At 40.0% G+C, this 21,421-nt stretch overlaps 1 protein-coding gene across 50 annotated transcripts in view; it reads left to right on the top strand.

Moving 5' to 3' along the window:
* The window catches only part of SORBS1 (sorbin and SH3 domain containing 1), a 170,396-nt gene that overhangs the window by 38,032 nt on the left and 110,943 nt on the right, over positions 1-21,421 (top strand). For 36 of the 50 annotated variants that reach the window (XM_075758524.1, XM_075758516.1, XM_075758538.1 and 33 more), the window contains exon 1: positions 17,316-17,494. The gene's annotated coding sequence lies outside the window, so the exon portion shown is untranslated. Of the gene's footprint in view, positions 1-3,989; positions 4,049-17,315; positions 17,495-21,421 lie in introns of those variants that run through there. The other 14 variants (XM_075758501.1, XM_075758512.1, XM_075758508.1 and 11 more) reach the window with 1 other exon arrangement.

Raw genomic sequence — 21,421 nt, 5'->3', positions numbered from 1 at the left:
TAGAAGCAATTGTGGTAAAAGAATGCCATTAGCCAAAAAATACGGGCTCTGCATGTATTTCTGGTCCTGACGCAATTCTGTTAGGAAAGTATTTTCACACTTGTGGACTGAGTAATTAATGTCATACTTAAGCAGGTCAACAAGCAGACCACTTTCCTTAATGTGTCCGTAGAGAAGCATGTGCGGGCTCTAGTTGAATGCAGTGAGGTTTTTGTAGACATTTGTTTGAAATCCTGTGGCATTTATTAGATGCCTTTCAATAGGTTTTCAAACTATTCTATAGGATTTTGCAAGTGGGATGTAATTTTCCTAGTGAGATCTGAAGTGCTTGGCAACTGGTGAAAAAACAACTGCCTTCTTTTAGGTTTGTAAATAAGATTTCTTTAAAGAAGCTGTATGGTGCCTCTGTGCACCTCCATTTTGTTAGCTATAAAAGAGGGGAAACAGCCAGGTTATCAGAAAGGCTTACTGATATGAAGTGACCCAGGAGCTTATTCCAGGAAGTTTATTTTGAAAGTGTTGAATATTCATACTTCAAGAATCCTTTAAAGTGTTTATGAGTCACACCAGACATTCCTTTCAGTCTTGGTTGATATCCATCTCATAAAGGTGACATAAGACTAAATAGATTGATGCAAGGAATGTTTTGACTTTTTAGCTGATAAAGTGCTAATTAGAAGAACCGCAACCCGTGTAGTAACAGAACCACAGATAACAAACATTGAAAGGTTGCTATTCCAGAGGAGTTATGTCATCCAGCTCCATGGATGAAACATCTTTTCCATGGAAGAAATTGCATTTTACATGGAAGGGATTCTCTTCTGTACTGTACAAATTCTACAATTGTCCTTACCTACCCATTTCCTTTCACTTTTCCGTTCACGCACAGAAGTTATTCTCCTCATTTGGCTCCTGCTGCAGTGTCTATGTCTATGTACTATAAACAATGCTACCCTTTCTTCCCCCTACCCTCCTACACATGCTTTTGAGCAACTCTGGTTGCTAGGATTACAGTTCTTGTAAGGCTACGGGGCGGGGGGGAGGGGAAATGTCCCTTCATCATCAGCCTCCTTTTGTGTTCTGTTTTTCTTTGCATTTCTTAAGTAATTTTTTCAAAAGGCATGTTTGTTGTAAGACCTTTCAACAGCAATGCTGCTGCTGTTCTCCTTGATGCTCTTCCTGCTTTTTGTTTAAAAAGGCATGGAAAGTCAGTGACTAAGTTGGGGAAAATGATTTAATTTCATTATATTCTGTGAGTTAAACCTTCAGTTTAACCTTCAGTTAAACCTTCTAACAGTTAGAAGAAACCTGAAACCTTCTTCAGTTAAACCTTCTAACTTGTTTCTGCTTAAATGCTTAGCAGGTGTGGCAGAAGTATCGGCTGGGAGGTTGAACAGAGGATGAGTGAAAAGTGAAAAGCTCAGGGGGAACAGTAATTAAGAAGCACTGCAAAGGGTGGTTGGGAGGAGGCAAAGAAGAGGAATAGTTATGAATGAGACTTCTGCATGAGATGCAGGGAAGGTTGCCCAGAATATCGTCTACCTCCAGCAGCTTCCAGTATCACAGCATCTTTATTGGTCGTATCTTGGATATGTACTTTTGCTGCTCCTACCTGGATATCCAAACATTTCACACTTGTGAGTCATTTAGAAAATTTACTTGAGTCCTAAAATAGTGCCTCAGTCAGAACATATGTTCTGTACATTTTGCATACTACTTAATTTAAAAGTTAATAATTCAGATACTGTAATCTCATCTTGCTCAAGGTGTTTGGAAGCTGCATGGCTGCCACCTAAGCAAAAGTTAGACCATTGTGCTTGCCAGAAAGGAAATCTGTGCATATTTTGCCCTCACCAAACCATTTTACAGGGAGCTGTAAATCAGTAGTTTAAAAGCAGAATTTCATTTTGCTGTTACTGCCTTTCTGGCTGTTAGGAATGTAGTTGCAATGTGTGTCTGATCCCCAGGGATATCCGTAGGAAGCATGTGTTAGTGATTGAACTTCATTGGACTCTCAAAGAATTTCTTCTCCATTGCAAACCAATGGAAACAACAATCCTTTGGTGTTCTGAGTTAGAATTACATAGGAGTGGTTCATGTCAGAGTTACTTATCTAGTGGCAACACTTACTATTACTGCTATTCATAATAACATTTGTTCCGGTATACTTAGGTATTTTGCCTTACAGTGTATGAAAAGTCCATGACTTTCCTTGAGTAATGTTGCTGGATTCAGGGTATATGTATCTCACTGTTCTCAGCCTTTGACTCTACATTCTAGCCAAAAGCATCCAGGACTTTTTTTTTTTTAAGAGTTCTGACTTTTGTTTTGTTTCTTTTTTCAGAGGCATTTCTTTGTGAAGTGTGGCTGAGGGTAGGGCACAATTTCAGTCAAAAGGTTTTGTACAGGTAAATAATCCAAGTTTTGACACATTTCAGGCAACCTGTAGTCAGCATTTGCCTCTCATAAATTAATACAGGGCAAAAAAATAGTAACCTGTCTTTTCCCCATCCAGAGATAGCTACTGATCTACCGTTTGAGAAGCAAACAAAGAGGGAGGAACTTTTCAACTTCGAAAAGCACCTTCTTCTATATTGAGAACTGGCAGCTTTTCACAGAGAGTTTATAGAAGGCATAAATGTTTTCTTATCAGGATCCAAATACAATGATGATGCAAAACTGTGAGCTTTACCTGTCCTGAGGCTCTGTAGCATGTGGTGAAAGACAGCTTTGAGCATGGGTCCTGCTTGTATCCTTCACGCTGGATTCAGAGTATGAGTTGAATTCTGCCACTTGCTGGTATTTCTAATCATTTGTCCTTGGTGGCAGCAGCAGGGAATGAATTTCCTAGCTGCTATCACCTGGTCTTGAAAACATGTAGAGAAGTGCCTGTTGCAGGTGGAGAGATTGGCAGGTCAAGTCCCACTATATGGCCTTAATGAGGTGAGAAAAACTAGATTTAACCCTGAACAGAGATTCTGAAACCAGATCTTCTGCAGGGCTTAGATCTCATTGAAATACTCTAAGTAGCTTTTGCAGATCTGTCTTTCTGGGCAGCTCTGCTCTCAATTGATTCTGAGGGAGACCTGCAGGACTCCTTCAGATAGGAGGAGGCACTTCCTGGAGAGACTGTGGGATGGAGAAGCAGCAGCATAATGTGCACAGGAGGGAACTGGCCCTGTGACACACCTGCTGTATCCCTACGTATAGCTATCCACAGGCTGTGTCCTCGGCCAGCAGGAAGACACCTGACTAAATAATGATGGCCAAAGTTGGGAAGCAGACTTCTCTGTACATGAGAACTTTTGTCGTAGTCCTGACTCACATGTAACTTTGTATTAAACACAACATAGTAAGAGTAGTGTTAGAGCATTTGGATACATCAATCAAGATGACATTTATGTGACAAACTAGAATTTAACTATTTACCAACTTCCATGGTATTTTTAGAATTTAGAACATTCTTGAAAAATTTCAAATATGATGAGTAGAAGTTACTCTGTATGGGTTGTGTACAGTGTTTTCATATTTGGCTCTATTTGAACCTGTTATGGAATCTAGTACTTTCTTGTCACCAAGTGAGCCTGTCTCTGATGTATTAGATCAAAACCTATTCATGTCTCCAAATGCTAACAGGAGCACATTCAGTTCTCTGGATTTCAGCAGCTAAAGTGGGTGTTGCAGGAAGTTTGGCACTGTTTCTCTTTACGGAATAATAAACACAGATGATGTTGCCTTGGGTTTCATATAGACATGGAGGTTCTTGCCTCATAAAAGCTGATTCATAGACAAATGGTGACTCTTAGCTTTAAAAGATAACAATGCTAGTTGAAGTAGGTGGGCTAGATGTAATTGTCAAATTTTCTAGCAGACCCCAAGATGGCGGGTTTTTTTATTTTAGACTGAGAGAACATTTTATAGTTCATTTTTCTAACAGCTGCATTAGATTATTGTATTCTGTAACACCTACTGCTTTTTTTCTTTTGCAGGAGGAGTCCAGAACATACCTGTAGAGCTGTGGCTTCTCTTTCTCCAAGCTCTGCTAAAGGTATGTAATATACCCACTGTTAACTCTCCCCAGTATTCATCTCAAATGCAGTATGGAAACTTTCAGAAAAGTGAGTTTGAAAGCTATTGGCAGAAGATGACTACTTCCTTTATTTTTGAATGCAATATTTTAAATACAAGATAAAGGTCTTCCCCAGAAAGTTGCACTCAATCAGAACTAAGCTTGAGAATTCAGGTTAATGCGTACAACAGTGGTCGTCCTGCTTGTACTGACAGTTGCAAGTGATGTTCAAGATTGGGCTGCCTGGTAATGGATAAACACTTGGTTTCAGAGGCTGCAGAAAAAGAGCAGAGCTATTTAATAGCAGGTCTACACTGACCTCAAAATCATGGTCAGTGTTTGTTAATTAATATGATTCCCCGAGGAACTCTTACTCACTTATCACTCCTGGGCAAATAACGTGGCATAATGGAAGCACTGTGTCCTTCCCTTGCCAAGTCTGTGAGTCTTCCTAGCTCTCTGCAAGAAGGTCTTGTTTTCTGATTAAGCACTGAATCGAGGTTGTACTGCTCCTCCTCAGCACCTTGGTACCTGAAGCAGTTTTACAAGGAGAATTGCCTGATATGAAGAAAGTGCATTCAGCAGATGTGTAAAATTTTGACCTAAAAATAGGGTAACATAGTAAATAAGAACCTGATGTTCAAAGGTTCAAAGCTGTCCTTGCTGTCTAGTTTGTTGTGTAACTTGGAAAAACTGAAATAGTTTTTGTGGTGATAATTGTTAACATATGATTGCAGAGTTAAGAATAAAGAATAGTGTTTTTCTATAAATGTTACTGTAAAAGCCTATAGTATCGCATGATATTTCTATGTTTTTTCTGAGCTAATGCAAAGAACTATGTAGCCTAGTGATTAATTTCTATATAATTCTATAGGATGCTGCAAAATTGCTGAGTAGAATTCTATTTTCTAATGAACTCTGCATGTCAGCTTGACAGTGTCTGCCTGGTAGCAGACAAAGCAATGTATGATGAGGAACAGTGGGACTCGGGGTTTGTTTTTTTTTTTTTTTTTGGGTTTTTTTTTCCTTTTGAGTAGAGGGTGGAAAGTGATTCCTTTGAGCTATCACACCACATAAGCTTTGACTACTGCAGTTTGTACTCCCCACCGTACCTTCTAAACATACCACCACCCCCTTGTAGCTGGAGCTGATGGTGTGCCAGGTTCTCAATGAGCTACTGGCAGGGAAGATGCTGGTTCTCTCTTTCAGTGGCCCAAGAACCATGAACATTTTCTAGTTCTGCATTTGGAAAGCCAGATATTCCCTGACCCTGTGTGAACTCACCAATGCTCTTCTCCCTCCATAGACCCTCTTTTCAGTGTGGAAGAAAGAACTGAGAATGATTCAGAATTAATTTACACAAAGTTTTCCCAAGTAATTCTTGGCCACCCTTGGGTTTTCCTGGAAGAGTGGTGTACAATAGGCCTTTGTCTCCAAGTGGATTTATGCATTATTTTTGAATCTAAATGCCTAGCTTGACCCCAATCTTAAAGGGCTTTTTAGTCCCTGAGGCTTAGCAGTTCATCCTTGAAACCTTTTGAAGATGTGACTCTCCTGTGAATATACAAGGTATCATAAATCTGTTCAGTATTAGAATGAATGCAAATTATTCTAATTATATCTGAGTCAGAGCTTGTTACATTTTAAAGGAACTAGAGACAAAGCAAAATGGCTATGAAAGAAGTTATATGGTTTCTACAGAAATAAATTTTTGTGAATTAGATCTGGATTCCTTGACAAAACCATTGCTGGGGGAGCGGAGGCATGCTCTCAGCAATAGGTTTGCGGTTCCTACAAGCTGTGAGCTCTGAATTGGTCATGTAAGGTTAGTTGCTCAGTTAACTATTCTTTTAGTTATTTGTTCGGGTACTGAAACAGTGTTCTTTAGAGGCAAAATAAAACAACAGAGATCTCCATCTTATCCTCTTTGCTTTGAATTAGTTTGCGTTAAGTGCAAAGGCATTCTACTACTTGTCCAGCTGGTGATACAACGGTGGTTTTAATTTGAAAATAATGTTGTGCAGATAATGAGGACTTCACCAAGAGGTTTACATTCTTCTGCTTAAAAGTGTGGTGGTTTGGTTTTTTTGGTTTTGGTTTTTTTGTTGGTTTTTTGTTTTTTTTTTTCTGATCTCTGATCAGGTAGAACAAGAGTATGGTTTTAACTTAGTCTGTTTAAACATCCTCTCCCCATTTTAGTTTGATTCTACTATGTAGTTTGGCCTTGTAGAACACAGTTTTCTTGTGAGCTCTGATATTTGATGAGCTGAAAAGTTCATGAAAATGATTATATCTTCAGGGGAAGTGTTCCTGACACCAGTTGCAATAGGCAGAGAACTGCAGCCAGGTTTTGGTGTTTTCTCAAGAGCTGAACACTTGCAACTGAGGGGGAATTTCTGTAAAGGGTTCAGCTTCCAGTCATATGGGGGCAGATTTTCTAAAGTGTTTCTGTTCTGATCTTTCTGAAAGTCTTTGTCCCTAACTCATTGGCATTTAGTAGCCTTGCCCCAAATTGCCCTTTTGGAACTGTAATACCTCTCACTTGATAAATGGTGCACACCTTTCCTCCCAGAGAGATAGTAATTTACACCAAATCTGAACTCTGAAAATTGTGTTGGTCACAGGTAAATAAATTTTGACTAGTACTGAAATCTTGTCATGCATGATCCTTAAAATGAGAGAAAAGAGAGTTATTAGCTCATGTGTTTTACTGCCATGCTGATATAGCTGTGTTCCCTGCAATATATTTTTGTACTGCTTGGTCCAATCTACTTTTAAATGACTGGTGGAGTACTTTTTATACCACTGAAGAAATTGTAAAAAGGCCAATAGATTTCACTGTTACAGGAATTTTTCCTAATAGAATTGTCTTTTGCTTAATTTCAGACTTGCTTCCATTGGATATAGCTCCTTTTCTTTCCTAATGCACATTTACAATTGTGAAAACCTTCTCAATTCATCACTTAGTCAAATCTCTTTCAAGGGTAAAATATCAAGAGTGCTGTTCATGAAACTGTCATAAAATCAATGGGAAAGAGATCCTGATCCTTGGATGCAGTGTTGGAGGTAGGTGGCTGGATGGGTGCCCTCCAGCACTCCTTGTTTCAGAGCCCCTACGAACATGCCACAGCAGTGATTCTGTATATCCCTGGATTTCATGTCAACAGTGTGCAAATTGTTGAGATTATGGGATAAGACTTGTCATCACCAGCTTCACCATTAGGAGCAACCTCATAAAGAGAGAACAAACCCCAAAGATTTCTGTTTGTGCAGGTTGTGGAAATTTCTGATATGGTTTATTTGTCTCCCTGAGTGGTAACCTGAGGCTAGATGGCATGAAGGCCTGACACTCCTGCTGCCCCATTGGGTTTTCTCCATTAGCATCACCATATTTTATTCGTTGCCCCTGAGGCCAAGACATCATACATTCCCTGTTTGTTTGAGCATTCCCTGCTTGTATGGTGTCAGTGATGAATCACCCAGCTACTATTTGGTCACTGAAATAAAAACTATGCATCCAATTTGCTACTGGGGTTTCTCTTTTCACAATTCTACCACAAGACATGATACACTCAAACCCAGAGAAAAATCATGGCAAGAAGAGTGTGGAAAATGGACAGGACCATTCCTGTCTCTTCAGCCAACATTAAAGAGAAAGGGGAGATTGGAAATATTTGCTTAAAATTATGTTAACATGGAGGTCTAGAGCGAGATAACATAAAGGAGATAAGGCACAGTGATTGTAGCTGAACATAGCCCCATGTCCATAGTGCTGAGCTCCCAAACTCTATCCTGATTCAAACAAGGCAAGAGTAGACAGGGCCATTGCCAGTGCTACGATGTTTGGTTAGACCACTTCAACTGTTGCACCCTTTAGCTTTGAAACTGCAGTATCACCAAACAGCTGCATTTTTTTTTAATTCCAGAAGCTTCTGACAGTCAGCAAGGATTGTATCCAAACAGTCTCACTGGATATGAGCACACAGCTTGTTCCAGCAAATGCATTATTACCTATTAAACATTTATGCAGCAGCATAAAGTTAGACAAAGATTCACAACATAAATAAGACCTGTTCTTTGCACTGTAGAGCCTCCAGTCAAAATCATGCCTAGATGATGACATACAGCACAGCTGCTTGTAGGAGGAAGAGTGAGAAATGTTTGAAGGAAAAGTGATTTCTGAGAAGACAGTGACTGGAGAAGAGGATTTGCAGGTCTAAGGAACTAACAAATCAGAAGGTGTTAAAGAGTGAAAATAGGAATTGAAGCAATACAACAAGTTTAGGAGGTAGTAAAGAATGGAAAAGACAACCAGGAATGCATAGGAGAACTCTCTCTTGCCCCTTTTTAATATTCAAGCAGAGATGGCTTCAGTATCCAGATCTGATTGAAAGCATCTTGCAGATTTTGAGGATGGGACACTTTGGGTGGCTTTCTACCAACATTCTCTGCATACCAGCAGAATGGAATAAAGTCTGCGAAAGTCTCTATCTTGAAAAGCAGTAAGTATAGTTTCTTTGGTCTGCCCTGATCAAAATGCAAGTGTTCCTTCATTACCTATTGGTCTTCAGAGCTCTGCACCTTTTTTCCCCCCTCTGTTCTTCACCTGTGAAGCTTCTTTTATTGATTTGGTGCTTCCAGAACTGGATTTATTTTCTCTAGGTTAATAATGAATTCTTGAGGCTTCTCACAGTTTTCCCTTTTCTTTTTTTACAGCAGTATCAAGGAATTGAAAAAGTGTGGTACAGATGTTTTTATCTGTTGCTTGGAATCTGTCCTATATGGGAGCTGCAGGAAACACTCCATAATGAGCTTCCAGCCAAATGGCATCTCAGTAAATCTATAAGTCTAGTGGACAGTATGGAAAGAGAGAAATAATTATATTATTATCTGGGGCTGTCTCTAAGCAAAGCTGTCTAGGGCACTAGATTGGTCTTTTTAAAAAACAAACAAACAAGCAAACAAAAAAACAGGTCCTCTCTGGTCTGGAAAACCAAAACTGTCTGAGAGAAAGAATACATGAAAGAGAGAACTAGTTGGTGTTGAGAAAGGAGCAGCACCTTCCAGCAGCATCAGTTGCTACTTTTCCTCCTTGCTGTCTTCTGGCAGTCCTGGGAACGGCAGGGCTCTGCAGCAATTTTGACACAGCCGGATCCATCATTCAGACGCATTCAATCTTGTCCATATTGCTGGGAACCTTTCAGCCTATTGAAACTAGTGAATGCAAGTTCTTAGTAGTTCAAAAAAATAATTTCATGGTAGTGCTACAAAATTATGTCTGTTTCTACCAATTTTGTTTGTGGTGCCTTGAAATTTCTTTTGAGATCTGGGCATAGTGCAAGTATAGCGAAAGACAGTTCCTACTCTGAGTATATAATCTTGATACATGTTTTTGAAACACCAGAAGATGAAGTGACTCAGCTGAAGCCCTGGAGAGGGACTCTGGTTAAGGCTGAGAATGAAACTAAGGTCTCTGCCTAGGACTTTTCCGTGCCTACGCGCCCATTTTGTGCCTGCAAGAAATCTGCATGTGGCATTTGGAAAGGAAAATTTTTCTTTGCCCAGCACTGCACTTAACGTTCTCAGACCATTACACTTCTCTTTGCTTTCCCTCACCCCCACGCTCATTTTTATTATACAGATATCAGAGGAGTTACTAAACATTTGGCTGAATCCAGCAATTTTTATCGGAGCACTCGCGGAATGTGAGAAATCACACGCTGTAGTGCTACTTGCATACAGACAGCAAATTCAGAAGCAATGCTGTCAGGAAAGGGACATCCTGTCACCAGCTTTTGCTCTCCAACACAGTCGCCGGTGAAGTGAGGGGGCCGGTCATGCTGCCCGTCCTGCCTGCCTACTCTGCCAGCTCCACTCCGTTTGTGAGCTGTTCTGCAGCGTGACAAGCATCATGGCTGTGGGACACAGAAACAGCACAGCTATGGGGTACTCCCTGCTCGGGACTGAGGACGGAGCAAGGACTTTAAAGAGTGAAGTCCCTGTGACAAGTATTTTGTGAGCTGTCTTTGTGTAAGCCGCTATCCAGAGGGCTTTGACCCTGGTTTGGGCAAAATCTGTGTGACTTTAGTTTCTAGTTTCAGGTTTCTGGGTGTTTTGGTTCTACTGCTGATCAGAGCTGTTGGCAGCTGCCTGTATTTCATAGTCTGATGCCGACCATTCTATGCACACCGTTCAGGACTTGGCCTAAAGTGAGTAGTCCTGCTCAGAGAAATGTAATGCTGCACGGGAGGGGATGGAAATGCTGCACCCATCCCTCTCCCCACAAAACCTGTCTCTACATATGAGTAAGCAGAAGTCGTAGTGCCCTGAAATTGGGATTACAATACCAACCCAGCTGGAGTGTGTTCCTTTTAGGCTTGATCTACAGTTAACATAAGCTTGTGGAACCGGGTTGAATGGGCCTGATATTGAAACGACTTTTGGAAACATGAAGCAGAGCAAAGGTAATCTGTACAAAAGTCTAGTGCCACTGCAGGCACTGGTGCCACGGAAGGACAGATGGAGAGAGGGAAATGTCACTGAGAAGGGGGATAGGACCTGTGAAGTATCCATAAACTTAAGATTCAGATCTGTAAATGAGACTTTAGTGGCAGCTGGAAAACAAGGGGATGAGATAGAAGGCAAAGTGGCAAATCATGCAGATATTAATCCTGCTTAGCAGAATATTTCCAGGAAAAGGTATTTCATCCCTGGAAGAAAAACGAAAAATGCCAAATCCAAGGCTGATAGTCTGAAGGTGAAATGGGAACCAAATGCTGTGCTGAGGTTAAACCTTTTTTCTCCTCCCCATGTATTATCATAGGGGAAAAGGCAGAGACTTCTGGTTTTTGCCTGCCCCAGAACCAAGCTGGACAGGTTGATTAAGGGATGCTTGTGCTATTTTAGGATTGGATCTGAAAGATCAAGGAGATAAATTGTTACTTGCATTGGAACAAGTCAGGGCAGGGAAGAAAATAAAGGGTGAAACACATGGGAAACATCTGCTCCAAGGAGACATTTTAGAAATAATCTTCAGCAAGAGGGAAGGAGAAGCAGCTGTGCTGTATGCAGGGGACCACCAGGGCTGCAGTGAGAACAGGAGAGAAGAGGAGGCAGAGCTAGGATAGGGCTTCAGCCGAATCCAAGAAAGAGGCAGAGTGAGGACCCAGACTGCAACTTTGTGGCTGAGACACCTCTCTAGTCTAGACTAAAAGTGAAAATTTGGAGTGTCTGTGAATAACATGCTGTCTTTAGTCTAGACCCAGTTCAGGGAAAGGAACAGGGTGCTTTGGACTTGTGCTGAGAGCAGGGTGGGTGGTATACAAATGGTGTGTCCTTCACAGAGGGGACATATCACACTAATCAGGAAGGAAATAAGCTGTCTGGTGAACATTAAGCCTGCCAAATAGGGGAAGTGCTAGGTTAGGGCTTCCAGGCTCTACTTCTTACTGTGCCACACGTTCTTTAGGTGACCTTGAGCAGAGCACTTAAGAGTACATTCAGATGTTTGATTCTAGGTCTTCAGAGGTGCCAGGAGCATTGCTCTGGAAGTACAATAGTATTTGTTCTCAAATATCTGGTTTACCTGAACCTGACATGTTCTTTTGGCTTTTACTTTGTTGCACTGAACTGTAAAAGATTTCACTTCAAGTTCTTCTATGGAGCTGTGGTTTCGTGACTGGTGTAAACTGATCCAAGTCCTGGCTGCCACTGAAAGAATATGCCCCACTTTACCCCAATTCAACTTCACCCTTACCGTGTATTAGCTGTACTGTTGGTGGGACTTGGTCAGGTAAATTGGGAACTGATCCAGCTAAAAGCTTGCCCAGCAAAGACAAAATGATGCCTCTGACCTGGGGAAGCTGCTTTGTGTCTTCTCAAATAGGAGAGATGCCCAGCTGCAGTTTTCCCAGAATTGCTGGTTGGTTTCTTGTATGTGACCCTGAGGCTTCTGGTACCGATAAAGGCTTTTGGATTAAGTAAATCAGTGGTCTGATCAATCGTGGCATCTCCCAGGTCCTTTTTTCTGGAAAGTAAATTTTTTCCCCAAGATTGCTGAAATTACACTGTCCTTGTTTCTCTAGTTGTCTGAGTTCATATCTTTTTCACATTGCTTATGGGAGACTTATCCAAAGCCCGTTGAAAGCAATAATAGGATTCATGTTACTGATAGCAGACTTTGGACCAGAAAGAAATTCAGTTATTATGTCTGGGGGTTGTACTGTTTATACTCCACAGCTCAGTTTCTATATCCCATGACGTACCACTAAAGACAAATTGGAATAAAATTCATCCTGTGTATCCAGTTATCTCTATTACCCTTTGAATTTATGGGAAGTCCTTCCTATACTTAGAGACCACAGTTGCTCTAGAATTGATCTAATCCTTGATTTCATAAAACCTTTTTTTGGATGAAAACATCTCAAAGTGCTCTACAATAGCTATGCTCAAACCATTACAGTATAACTCTTACTGTGGTTGTGCTACATCACCATTCCCATATTAAGCCACAAGAAATTGCAATTGTGGGATTGCTTCCTTGCAAGTTGAAAAGAACCGTCCACAGATGGGCAGAGTTATTATACAGGGTTTTGGTTGGGACTAATATTTTTTTCCACCCTAGGTGGGCTGGAGAAAGAAAACCAACAAAACTTTCCATGAACCACATTAAAAGAAAGTTTTGCTTCCCTGGTGAGAAAAACCACTCCCAAAGCAGAGTGCTTTTAGGGTGGGTGGGGAAGTTAGCTGGGAGGGATCGGCTTCATGATCCAAAGAACAGATTGAGACTGTTGAGGTTTTCTTCTCAGCATCTCTGATGCTTGATCATGTTGCCTCAGCCCTCCAGATTTCTGAGTCAGGTCAGTTTGTTTGGTTCTATAATGCGTGTATGTTTTGAATGGGTCCTGAGAAATTGGAGTCTTCTGTGCTCAGGATGGATATTAAAATATCCTATGGAACTTCCATGCAGTTGTGTTGGTTTCAGTCAAAATGACCCTTATCTTCCATGGTGATAAAAAATGCTGGTCATAGGCAACTCGCTGATCTCTGTTGAGAAAGTGCTTACTTTTTTAAAAGATAGCACTGCTGAGGAATTTATTAGTACATGTTAGGCTGAAAGTGGGAATTTGAGAGCTTATCCAAAAGTACTCTGCTTAAAATCTAGGGTTGTGTCTGATTTCTGACACTCAGAAATTCTGACACTCACTGATTTGCTTGCAGATGCTAGTTAAGGAGCAGTTGCCCTTTATTATCTTTTAGGGTTTTGTGATGAGAGACCAATCAGGATAGATGTTGTGCACTAGCAGCTTTTCAGTGATCTTTGTGAAAGCATGAAGCTGTTTTTCAAGGTAGACTAGAAATGGCCTGAAAAAGTTAAATGTGACAGAATTTGGGAAAGATCCCATGAATCCTCTGATTATGTCATAGAAACAATGGTCTAAAGGCAAAGTTAATAATCTGGGTATTAATAAAATCATTGGGTATTTTCCAAAGCTAATCCATTCCAGAACCAAAAGCTGAAAGGTCATTGTTTTGATACATTTACCCATCCAGTCCATTTATATTGCAACTCCCCTCCCATCTCCCTCTCAATATTTAATTTGAAATAATTATGAATGTTTCCAGAAAGAAACAATCTCTGATGAAAACTGTAAAACAAAATGTGGCAAAAGAAGATGTTAAATTTTAATGGCAGCATTAGCTGCACTATGTTTTCAGAATGGGACAAAAAATTTTTCACTTTTCAGCTTTGAAATCCCTTCTTTTCCTTGGAAAATTTGTTCTCCCATCCTTTCTGTTTCTCCTTCCCTAACCTAAATACCTTTGCTCTCCTTTCCTTTTCATCTCTTTGCTCTGTCCAATGGAAAAGAGGGTAAGGAGGAAACAGAATTGGGAGAAACTCATTGATATTCCAAACCTGATTTATTACTTTAATTATATTTTTTTTAATTTTAAATGAGACAAGATGAAAACTCTGAGGAACTGCACAGAAAATCTTGTTGGATTGCAGTTGGTGCAATATTGTTTTGCTGTTTAAGTTCATAATGCAGGTGGGCATGCTGAAGGCTATCTGGTTGTACCTTCAAACACTATAGTGGCTTTCCTGATCTGTAAAAACACTTGTGTTTGAAGGCTTTGTGCTAAGGCACTTGTTCAGAGGAAAACATAATTTATTCAACCACCATCTCCCTCTGTAACACCTAAGGGACTTCCTATCCAGCTATTGAATTGTCACAAGTTTGCTTATTTTAGGAGATTTTGATGGAGTTGATGTACAAAGAGGAATGCCTGTGGACACAGAAGCATCCCCAAACATGTTCCATCAGTGTATCAATCTCTCATTCATCTACTGAACAGAGAATCTGATTGTACCTTGGCTGTTGTTTCAGTAGCCAGCATTCTACTGTGTTGCACCTACATGAGTTACTCCACCAGTAATTTCCTTAATGTCTTCTGACATAAGAGGTGTAGTTGCAGTAAGTGAAGATAATGAGATTTTCTCTAAGCATCTCTTGATTCCTCTTGATTTACCATGCAACTTTTAATTAAAAGAGGGAAAGAAGGGGCGGGGAGGAGAGATCTCATCAGTTTTAGTCAAGCCTTGAAGAAAGGAAGGTAAGACTGTGTCTAGGAAAGGCAAATTGTACCAAAGTTATTTTTAATTCTGCTGGTTCTCCAGCAGTAGGTACATGGTAAAGTGAAAGAGAGGATGGACCTGTCAGGAGACAGTGGTGAAGGAGACTCATAATCACAGTTTGCTGCCATGAATGGGTCAAAGATCAGGACCTGAAGATTATTGATTAGGTCCTGTGCAGGAGGAAAGAGAACATCTGTTCTTGTTTTATCATCCCCTGCATGCATTTTCTCAGATAGACCAAAAAGTCTGCAATTTGCTAATTTCCAATGACCACATTTGTAAAAGCATGAAGTCTTGATCTAGAAACCACCTTTCTCTTTGTGAGGCTCTTCTGCAGCTTAAAGGAACTATCTGGCAAAGATGGCATCAGAATTTTCTTTTTAATATGAAGAAAATTCTGACAAAGAGAACAGTACCAGACCTTAACATGGATTAGTTAGACAAGAAGTAACCAAAAATAGGCAGCATCTGTATTCTATGATGTGAACGGAAAGCAGTAAATATTTATCTGTCCTTTCCTTCCCTTTGGAATAAACACTTGGGACTCTGCTGTCATTCAGATAATCTCTGTTTCTATACTAACCCATCTCTTTAAGGGAGACATCTATTTCCTATTACAACCATATAGAGGCCCTGAACTAAAATATTTTGCATGCCTTTGCAGGCCTCCAGGAAACATTAAACACACAAAGACAGACAAACAGCTATGAAGGCCCTGTTTAAAATTACGATTGGAGAAAGGAAACAGAGTTTATGGCTGCTTTTCTCAGACCTGATCTAAAAAAAGATCTCAAGTCAATTTGCTTATTTTGCATAAAAGTATCTTGTTTCTCAATATTAATTAGGACCAGCTGATGAACCAGCAAGGCCAGTGGGCAATTACACCTTTTACCACACAATGAATGCTTGGCCGCTGCAAGGGTATTTTTAAAGTATGTCTCATGAAAAAAACCAAACAAACTCAAAACAAACCCACAACCTTGATTGCACAAACTATTTGCTAGTTGTTGGTATAAGAACAGCCATTACCCAGTGATTGTCTGCTTGTCTTATATTGAAAAATGCTATTTGACAATATATAAAAAGCACGTATGTATTTAAAACAGCTTTGCTACAATAGGATTTCACTATCAGGATGGATTAGTTTTTGGAACTGTAGGCAAAGGGAGAGAGAGCAGAAAATAGGAGTAATAGCTGCTGGAATAATTATAGAGAAACTCCTGTTGATGAACAACTTTGCTCATGAAAGTAGTTCTGCAGGAGTAGTTATACTGGAGTGAACAGGGAGGAGTCACACGTGCAGGGGTTTGAAAACCAGGCCACCTCAGGTGCTGCACTGGACTTCAGAATGACTTTTAAGGGTAGTACCTCCCTGCTGAATTGTGGTTACTGGTCAAAGTTCTCAAAGAGCTGTGCTGCTTTGGACCTTAATGTACATAGTTAATTCCCCCTCTGTGAAATGGGCCTAATAATACATACAATTTCTCATTAAGGACTGTTGTGAAAATTACATAAATGGGAGTAGAAGAACAGACACAGTTGTGGCTCAAAGATCCTTCTAATGCAGTCTGCTGCTTTGATAGTGGTCAGTGTCACAGGTCTAGGGGAAGGGTTAATGCAGAGGGCAAATGCCAATTGCTACTTCACCTGAGATATCTGCAGCTTCTAGTAATTTGTGGTTAATAACTTCTCAAGCCAAGAGTTTTAGCTTAGGATGGTTCTTTCATTTTTTTGAATTTCATTTTTTGAGCTTGCTCACACCATGGACCTCCACAAGATCCTGGGGCAATGAGCTCTGCAATCCAGTTATGTATGATGTGAAAAAGTACTTCCTTTTGTTTGTTTTAAAACTTCTGCCTGAAGATTTCTTTCAGTGCCCCTTAGTTCTTGTGTTACCAGAAGGAATGAGCTGCTATTCCCAGATTAGCATTTTTGGTGCCTTTCAAGATTTAATAGAGCTCTCTCATCAGCTCTCTTCATCTCCTCTCTGCCAACACTTTCTCGGACTGAAGAATCCTCATTTATTCAGTGTCTCTATGTCAAGAAACAGTTGAGGAGCCTTCATTGTTCTTACCACCTTCCTCTGTTCCTTATCTAGTTTTAACTTTGAGGTGATAATCTGTAAGAGGCATGCTATCAATTCTAAATGTTGCTATTTGTGAGCTAGGTTTTGTTGTTTGCTTGGGACTTCTTGGTGGGCAGTCATTCGATTTGAATTATTACATTACATGAAGATTTAAGCATTATAAAGCACACATGTACTTGTACTAGTCCTTGCAGGGAGGAGAGGGAGGAACTTTTAGGGATCTGTTTTCCCCTAGTGAGAGGTAATGATTTTGAAAATGAAGAAATTACTATCCCATATGTTATACTTATTTTTGAGCTGAGAGCTCTTTAAGAGCAATGCAGAAGAATGAAATGCAGAAGAAAAATTGCTTTTCTTACTGAGATTCCAGAAAAAAACATTTTACACCTAAGAAACTTCACAAAAACTGCCTGGACATCCTCTTCCTTTCTATAGCAGCTGTTTCCACTCTGTATTTTAATGAGTGGGCTGAACTAAAACCTTTGGGGAAGGGCTTTCCCCTCCCTCCCCCCCTTCTTGGCATCCCTATGTAAAAAGCTGCACTTAGACTATCATGCTCTGTGCTTCTGTTGAATGAGTAAATGCCTCTGGCTGGACGGTCCAAAGGAAAGGCTACATCATGTTCTCAGATAGTTAAGCTCCTTAATGCAAGGTTTTTAAAATTTTCCTGGATATTCAACTGATGTGATTTTGGCTGCAAGAAGTAAGTATTTAAACCTTGGAAGATTTAAGACCTTTCCAATCTCTTCTAAATTTTCTGCTATAAATAACTTCTGGAGTATCTGTTAGTTTTGGAGGTAGATTCTGTTTTAATTACTTCATTTTACATTTCCTGTTAACTGTTTATATCTTTTCTGAATGATTTATAAATTCCCTAAAGTTGTACACTAAGATTTTTTGAGGAAAATAACTCAAATGGTGTTGTGTATGATGTGTAGTGGAAAGTATTGATTCCCTTTTACTGTATAACAAAATGAGACTTATTTATCACTGCAGATGTTGTTTCCAAACTACTTTTTGAGTCCCCTATTTCTTGGTTTTCTCTGCCTGCTGAGTGACTTCTTTTTCTGATCTTGGTTGTATAGTTTTATTCAATGTCTAATCAGTCCCTCTTATGTGTGCTGAGAACATCTGCTTTGCAAGTTTCTGTCCGCTTTCACAGTAATACAATAATTTCTCTGTCTTTTGTATGCTTTCTCATATGAAGCAGAACTGAGAAAATGGTGAAAGCAGCGGCACTTTTTTTTTCCTCTGGTTTTCCTTCGGCACTAGATTACATTCACTAAACTCAGCAAATAGCAGAATTCCCTCTGGAGTACTGGGAAGCAGCCCAGACTCACTACAGTTGTATTTTGCTGGACTACTCTTGTAGCAGGGTTTTCTTTTTTTTCCTCTCTTTCTCTTTTATGGTCTGCTGAAATTCTTTCTGTTGTAACTGCATTCCTGATTGATTCCATTCTCAGATAGGCATCTCTTGCTTGTTAAATTTCCCCAAATGAACATCCTGAAACAAAAGAGATGCCATGTGTCTAACTGCAAATTCAAGTTGAAAATTTTTTTACTAAAACTAGGAGTAAGATGGTGTCAACTGCAAGCCTTCTTTATCACTTAATTTGGGGCTGAAATTATTGTCTTAATTTAACAGAAAATCAAGGCTGACATTAAGCCTTAGAAACTTAATGTTTGGGTTTGGTTCCAGATTTCTCTGCTGCAGTTGGAACCATTTAGGGCCAGACACAAACTTGATGATTTGACTCAGTGATTAGTAGCACAGTTAAAACATTTTAAATGAGACCTAGAGTTAGTTCTTTCTTGGCTATACTGGCATAAATATGGGAGAATTCCTTTAATATTAAAAGTTCCAGTCTCTGTGAGCATGTAGACACTTGGACTTTAAGACAAAAGTTGTGGTTGATACCTGGGCAGGATCTTCACTCTTGGTTCTCCAATTTTATTCTACTCCAGTAATCACCTGCATCTATCCTTGCAATATTCGTCTCACTTGAGATTTGTATGGCAGCAAATAGCCTGTGCTCCCCCCAAATGGGATATGGCTACTATCAGCATTCCTGTGGCCACAGGTAGCCTGTGTTTTGTAGAGCAGCCCAGCAACTGCTCTTGGGTACCAGAGTTCTTCTATAGCCTTTGGTTTGAGAAATTAAAACTGCAGCTAATCTGGGTTTTATTCTGACATAGCTCCAGGCTATGAGCCTGTCTGTTCTGGTTGGGAAAACTAGGCTTGAATTAGACAGATGAAGGTTACAGTAACTCCAGGATCATTTGAAAAACACTTTGATTTAGATAAATTTGAGTGATGGCTGAAGATAGTATCCCTGTCTCTTTCTCATGATGGACTTTGACTTTAATATTTCCTTTACGCATTCATCATCTTGCTTAGTATCTTATGGTTGTTCTGAAAGGCTGGAGCTATATTATATAGTGTTGCAAATAAAGAGCTAGCTGCTGCTGCTCCCAAGTGGAGTCCTGCTCTGTAGGGCCTTCTCCAGCACCCATGAGTGTCTTCCTAGTTGTCCCATCAGTGACTGGAGGTGGCTGTTAATGGTCTGAGCTCAGGTGGCTGAACAGTACTGAACATCATGCCTCAGTTTCCTGTTAAGCTTTTCCAGATGATTTCCTTGAAGTTTAAGTGACAAAGTTTGTTATTCCACAACTTCCTGAGGCAAACAGTTCAATAGAGGCAGTGATTTAGAGGAAGAGTCAGAACCTGGAGCACGGTTAATAGCTTTTAAAGCACCTCATAGAGAGCTTCCTGCCTGTTCTGCAGGAGAGACTCCTCCGAGGTGACTGAATGGTCTCCCCTTATGCAAAATATCCTCTCTATGTGGCCATAGTATGACGGTTTATTGTCTTGCACGCCTATAGTCCATGGCCAACAAGAGACAGAGAAATAATTAGATACAGGCATAAGTGGGCACAGCAGCCTTGTCCTGCCTGCCCCGTTGCAGATGAAAACGACCTTTGGCAGTGAACTGCGGCTCACTAGGAGGAATAAGTTTAATACCTAACTCTGTGGCACGCACTCTGTGTGATCTCTAGCATGTTATTTCATCTGTCTGCATAAAGTTTCCCCACCTGTGAATTTAATAATGCTTCGTTTGTCTGTATTGGCTGTGAACCACTCTGATAAGGACTATAGTCTTATACACACCTAGCACATTAGGGTTAGGATTTGACTGGATCTTTAGATAATGCTGTAATAAAAATATTGAAATACAAAACCAGATTATTTCAGATTATTATAACTGCATCATCTGTATTTATCCATATGGAAGGCATATGCTGAATTAAGATCTGCTGAAAGCTTCATTAGGAAAGACTCACATCTATCGCATGCAGCATGTCTGTTTCACTTTCCCTTACTCCAAATACCTCACTTCTGTGGATTAATTGTCTCTTATTTTTGGTTGTAAGTTCTGGTAATATCTGAATGGATGCAAGCAGAGATTTATGTGTTGATGTTCCTAATAGGCAAGCTGCAGTAACATTTAACACATGAATATGTTTTAATGTAACTTTCTAACTTATTTTTAGATTCCATTGAAATCTGCTGGCTCTGTATGTGATAGATTCTCCAGGGCCAAGAGCAAATAACTCAGGGGTGTCCCGTCGTACAAGAAACCTCATCCCACCCTGACTTGATTAGTTTCTGAATTCCCATTTATATGTGTTCTGAGCTCCCAAGACTTGTAAGACGTGCTTAATTTTCGCAGAGAATAAACTCTGGAGCTTATTTCGTTTTTGTCTACCTCTCATCATTTTGCCAGGCTATGAGAAGCTCTTGGTACTCAAATCTTTGCTAACCTGTTTTGCAGCTTACTCTCGGATACCTCTTCAGAGTCTTCATCCTCACTCAATGTCCTCATATCTTCTGTATGACAAAATAGTTTCCAACTCTGCTGATTCTGATGTTGAAGTAAAAAAAAAAAAAGAATTGGAGAAAAATGGGTAAACAGGAAATTTGGGTCCTCATTAATGAGTAAGGGAGAGTAGGTAAAATGTGAAAAGAATTGTAGGGAGTATTGTTTAAATATATGATTTTCTGCATGATGTGTGAGTGATTCTTTAAAGGTTATATGAAATGTATTTTATGAAAAATAGAGTACTAATTAGCTGTAATGATATACTTTCTTGGGGACAGTATGCATAGACAGACAGTCATCCATGAAGTAAGTGAAAGATACAGGTGGATTTTTCTTTCAATGTACTCAATATTCTCATTCTTCCCAATTTGTTCATGTTCTGAATCAGGGAATGGCTGGGGTGGGAGGGAAGGTGGGATTCATAGAAGTAAAGGAATCATTGATGATGCCATCAGAAATCAAATGGCACTAAGGTCACTTTGGACCTGTCTTTCTCTGTATTACTCATCCCAAATTTTTTTGTGATTGGGCAGACGAAGGCGCTCTTTCTGGTTGGGATCTGTATGGCTGCAAGTACTGGCATGGATCAGATTCCATGATGAGGACCATAACTTGGATTTACAGCTATTGAACTGAGTTACTGGAGTAACTGCATTTGAAATCAGTTATTCTGAATTGACACAGGAGTAAGTGAAGTCTGTGCTCTTGAGAAGTGCTGCTGTGGTTGAATTGGCGTAAATGTTAGCTGG

The sequence above is a fragment of the Balearica regulorum genome, chromosome 7 (assembly GCF_011004875.1).
Source record: "Balearica regulorum gibbericeps isolate bBalReg1 chromosome 7, bBalReg1.pri, whole genome shotgun sequence".
NCBI lineage: Eukaryota > Metazoa > Chordata > Aves > Gruiformes > Gruidae > Balearica > Balearica regulorum.
The sequence above is the reverse complement of the archived record's forward strand: the minus strand, read 5'-3'. Positions and strand labels throughout refer to the sequence as shown.